This window comes from Silurus aristotelis (genome assembly GCF_946808225.1).
Source record: "Silurus aristotelis genome assembly, chromosome: 3".
In the NCBI taxonomy this organism is placed as follows: domain Eukaryota; kingdom Metazoa; phylum Chordata; class Actinopteri; order Siluriformes; family Siluridae; genus Silurus; species Silurus aristotelis.
In genome coordinates, this window is record NC_139576.1 from 32,455,441 (window position 1) to 32,461,455 (window position 6,015).

Genomic DNA, 6,015 nt, shown 5'->3' on the forward strand with positions numbered 1-6,015 from the left:
TGTGGAGTTGTCTCTCCTAACTTTCTCTTCTGTTCACACACACACACACACACACACACACACACACCTGGCAGCCCACCCCTTTTTCTCCTTCTCTTTGGAAGTATATCTTCATGTGTGAGACAATAAACTTTGGAACATCTCCATAAAAGACTGACTCGTGTGTTTAATTGAGACTTCCCAAAGCGCTTGTAGGAGAGGAAAGATCGAGAGGAAAGGCTGAATTCAAAGGCATCCAGTCCAGGGACAGAAGGCAATCCTGCCCAAGTGGCAGAGGATAAAACACTTCCTTACAGTGTGTTACAGGATTTGTAGTAGGGAACATTTAAAAATGAGCAGGGGAGTGAATAATTATTTCCCCCACTGTAGATATGAAGCTGTAGAAGTTGGAGAGCAGTTCTTACACTTTATCCAATATCAAGTGTGCCAGATCACAAACATCATTTATTTCTAATTCCTTTACATTTATTTTAAAACTTTCATTTTTAGGTGTTTACAGGTGAGATCATGCCCACATCCAGTTAATATTACAGATACAAATGTGAATATTTGGACATTAAATAGATCAAATAAAATAATATTTTGTCATTTCAGAAGTGGGATTTAAACCTACATGTATATTAGGAGACCAGAATCCTCCTTAAACCATGGAGAAGGTCTGAATCTTTTTGACTAAAAGGTCTTAAAAAAATACGTAAACACTTGTTTTTAATGTGAAATCTTACTTGATTTTATTTAAATGCAGGGTCTGAGGCCAAGTACAGCAGATGCCGAATAGTCCAGATTCCTCAATGAGAGAGTCGCTGCACCTCAACAAGCAGCACAAGACAGAATACAGGGACAATACAATGTGTCTCTGACTGTCTTCTAAATTAAAGAGTGATCAATTGAAAAATCGAAATGGGGCTCATCCTTGCAGAAGTGTGTGTGTGTGTGTGTAAGAGTATCTCAGGCAGTTGCAACAAATCGGACAGCATTATCAGGGTTGATTATTGCTGTTCTCTTTAGCCTACAGATATGGAAACTGCTCTGAGGCAGATTCTCCAGCAGAACCAGAAGGAGAGGAGATGCAAAAAAAGAGATAACATCAAGGTAGATACATTCCTCTACATGTAGATGTACACACATGAAGCTTCTCTGTTCATCAGCATTCTGTTACACAGAAACGAGTCATGATTGAGATCAAACTGCAAGATGAAGGACACAAAGAACCATCAGAAATGGATGAACAATTACTGACAATGAAGCTATAAGAACAGATAAACAACCCTATAATATATTACAGTGTTTTATATGTTGATCTAAAGAACTAAAAAAAAAGAAAAGTAGATTCTTAATCACACACCGCTTGGCATTCACCTCAATATGGTTGACACTTTTCTAAATGTATTACAAAAACAAATAATTGATTGTAGATGTAGAAGATGCCCCTCTACCTCAATTTCTTGCCTCCTGCTTTCTGGAAAATTTTTTCGTTTTCTTGTATGCATATATTTCCATCCATCCATCCAATCAACCGCGTCCCTGGGTGGGCTCGAACCACCAACCTTTTGGTTAACAGGCAAAAGCCCTGACCGATTGCATCAAAAGCTGGGGAACAGTAGTCTGTTAAGGGGTGGGAAGAAGGAAAAAGAAGAGGAAATGGGAAAAGAGAGGAAACAAATTAGAAAAAGAAAATAAAAAAAAAGAAAAGGGAAAATAAAACCAACCTTCCACATTTCTTATAGTTTTGGGCAGACTGATGTTCATGTTTAAATAAAAATAAAATTGGCTTTTTATGTACAGTATAGAGAGTAAAGGAGAGCGAGAACTTTACCTCTCGACAAGCTGTGAGCAAAATGAGTGAACTTTTCGCCACGTGATTATCAGCCAATGTTTTGTTTACTACAGTTGCTAGAATACACACAAAAAAAAAACGTCCAGCATGAGCGCATTGTGTATGTGAACTGACCAGTCAATGCAGGGTTTGCTTAAAGCAATAGCCAATCATCAGAGGTGGCAAAAGTACACACATCCTTCACTTAAGTAGAAGTACAGGTACTCGTGTTTTAAAGAAACTTTTGTAAAGGTTAAAGTACTGACTACACTTTTTTACTCAAGTTAAAGTAAAGAAGTTTGGGCTCTGACATTTAGAATTAAGTAAAAAGTAGCCGTTACCACTACATGTTTTAGTGTCACGCAGGCATATAGGCATTCAGATCTAAAATCAGATAAGACTAACATAGATAGATAAGAAACACACAAATAGAAGGATAGATAAGATAAACATGTAGACAGAAATTTGTAAAAATAGTTTTATCAGCCACTGAGGGGATAAGAAACACAGGCTTGTATGTCAGGATGGCCGAGCGGTCTAAGGCGCCAGACTCAAGGTTCAATACCTTCCAAGAAACTGAGTGTTCTGGTCTCCACATGGAGGCGTGGGTTCAAATCCCACTTCTGACAGTGACTTTATTTTCATTAGAAATCAAAACAATAATAAAATAATTATTCTCCTTTGTCTTCCAAACACAGACATAAGCCCTACTCGGACGGGACTAGTTTTCCAAACGACGTTTGAGTTAGAATTTTTTTCAGACAACGTCTGTCATTTCATGTATGGATTCGGACGGGACTTGCACAAGACCACATGTCCATGATCAGTAGTTTGTAAGAACAAAACTACTGTTTGTAAGAACCAAAAAAAGTAACAAAAAAAGTAACAGACCCCATGTAAAACTAGTCCAGTCAGAATAGGGCTTAAGATACAACCTTGCGACTTAAACCCACGCCTTCTCTGACATTCTGAAGTTAAGGTACCACTCAGTTTCCCCAAAATTCTGCAGCACATCTGTCTCCCAAAAGGTGCCGGTGCACTCCTTTCTAGCACTTGGTGCAGTTGACATGCTGTGAACTATATGAAAGTGCATTTCAGTAATATAATTGAAAAACTGCCTTGGTGACCATTGTCTAGGTCATATGGTGAACACGCAAATGTAGAAGACGTATTTCGTTCGCAGTTTAATTATCTACGCTGATGACTTTAAATAGTTCTGCTGCAGTGTTAAAGAGCTGTGTTCTGGCGGAACAATCTGTGGGGAATTTGTAAGACACTAAGATCACAAATGTAGTAGGCATGATTTTAACATGGCACAGGGAGACCCCAACGGATTTTAGGTCTGTCACCTTATCCTCTCAGCCTTGATTATGGAAGGTTTTCCATGACCCCTGCACATCCATCAATGAGTCAACTGGTGCTTGCCTGCATCAAAAGGAAACCAATGGCAATCTTTCTGTTTGGTGCACAAAGTAGGCAGGTCATTCTAATCGAGCATTTGTCCTTTTCACCCATGTACTCATCACATGCAGATAGTGAAGTAATAGATTGAGATCACATATAAGGATGAGTATCACTTCAGAGTGGGGAAAAGTATAAACCTATTTCCAAATCCTATGTCCACCTCTCTGCTAATCACATGCGAGCACGACATTCTTACCCCTATTTTCAATAAAAAGGGGCTCATATAAAATGATGTGGCATTTATTAAATGTATGATTAAAAATTACTTTGGCCTAACGGTCCTTAGGCTAGCTGAAAATGTGCATATAGGAAGATGTTGAACACAGAATTCGGATACCTCGATGGCATTATGTGTTCAAATTACCATTGACGAATGGGACTGGGGTATTAAACAGGTAAAAGTTAGCAGAGGATGGTTTCGATCCATCGACCTCTGTGTTATGGGCCCAGCACGCTTCCGCTGTGCCACTCTGCTCGCTGCAAGCAACCGAGACGGGACTCACATCTTGTGGCAAAGAGTGGCTCGGCTCTACTCTTCTAGCTGCCAAACGGTGCTGGGAAACCCAGTGGTGTTCTTGTCAATATCAGATGAAGTGTCAATTGAATTTGAATTACAATGTAAAGGAGTCAGTCAGAGACCATGCTCAGCTATCATGATAACAAAACAAGTGTTCAAGCCAGTGATCTCAAATGAAACCTAGACTTTTGTTTTGGTGACCATGTGTAGGCCAAATAATAAACACGCAAAAGTCATGGATGTATTGTGTTGGCGTTTTAATTATCTACGGCTTCGACTTCAAAACGTGCTGCTGCAGTGTTAAAGAGCTGTGTTCCTGCATTTCTTCTCTTCAACCATGTACTGACCACATGCAGATCTTGAAGTGAAAGGATTTTGAAATAGGTTTTACTTTTCTTCACTCTGAAGCAGTAATGATTTGTATTTATTTCTCCGAAAAAACAGATATGTCCAAAACACACATACTAAGCTTATTTTCAGACAACAATAAAGGACTGGATTATGCAGATCAGTGTACTCTGTACAGCATTGTTGTGAAATCTGTCCTTTTCACTTGTTCACATTATGCACTGATTTACTTTTAGGTGACACCTTTTCTTTCACAAACCCTGTAAATAAGAGAGTGTCATGGTTCATCAATGATCCATCTCCTAATTGAATTATCATGATAAAATGCCACTGTAGAACCGAAAAAATAAGGAATCTGAGGATACTAGCAGATAAGACATTGCATAATTTTCCCTTTGCACTTTATTTACACACAGATTTAGCCACACAGTTGCACACTTTTGTGCCATTCCTGGAACGAGATTCTGTTCAAATGAGAGACCATGCTTAGCTATCATGATAACGAAACAAGTGTTCAAGACAGTGATGTCAAATGAAAGCTAGACTGGTGTGTCACAGCAAGGTTTCAACTATTTTTGTCCAAAGCCATGCTCAAGCATTTGGATGAGTCTTCGATATTCAGTGAAATTTTGCCAAGATATTTCTATATCAAACAAGCAGCAGAAGACTTGAGCATTATCCAAGCAAACTGTAGACTCGAACAGTCAGCATGTTGAATAGTTTTCTTTCATGTTCTTTTAGTATCAGTATCAACTCAACAAGTCTCCCCTGCATGGGCTCAGTTCAGAAAAACTGACCAACAAGGTACACACCTGTCAGAAGTGGGATTCGAACCCACGCCTCCAGAGGAGACTGCGACCTGAACGCAGCGCCTTAGACCGCTCAGCCATCTTGACAGCCAGGGTTTGCTGCCTCTTGCCTTGGTGACCATTGTCTAGGTCATATGGTGACCACGCAAATGTAGAAGACGTATTTCGTTCGCAGTTTAATTATCTACGCGGATGACTTTAAATAGTTCTGCTGCAGTGTTAAAGAGCTGTGTTCTGGCGGAACAATCTGTGGGGAATTTGTAAGACACTAAGATCACAAATGTAGTAGGCATGATTTTAACATGACGCAGGGAGACCCCAACGGATTTTAGGTCCGTCACCTTATCCTCTCAGCCTTGATTATGGAAGGTTTTCCATGACCCCTGCACATCCATCAATGAGTCAACTGGTGCTTGCCTGCATCAAAAGGAAACCAATGGCAATCTTTCTGTTTGGTGCACAAAGTAGGCAGGTCATTCGAATCCAGCATTTGTCCTTTTCACCCATGTACTCATCACATGCAGATAGTGAAGTAATAGATTGAGATCACATATAAGGATGAGTATCACTTCAGAGTGGGGAAAAGTGTAAACCTATTTCCAAATCCTATGTCCACCTCTCTGCTAATCACATGCGAGCACGACATTCTTACCCCTATTCTCAATGAAAAGGGGCTCATATAAAATTATGTGGCATTAATTAAATGTATGATTAAAAATTACTTTGGCCTAACGGTCCTTAGGCTAGCTGAAAATGTGCATATAGGAAGATGTTGGACACAGAATTCGGATACTTTGATGGCATTATGTGTTCAAATTACCATTGACGAATGGGACTGAGGTATTAAACAGGTAAAAGTTAGCAGAGGATGGTTTCGATCCATCAACCTCTGGGTTGTGGGCCCAGCACGCTTCCGCTGCGCCACTCTGCTCGCTGCAAGCAACCGAGACGGGACTCACATCTTGTGGCAAAGAGTGGCTCGGCTCTACTCTTCTAGCTTCCAAACGGTGCTGCGAAACCCAGTGGTGTTCTTGTCAATATCAGATGAAGTGTCAATTGAA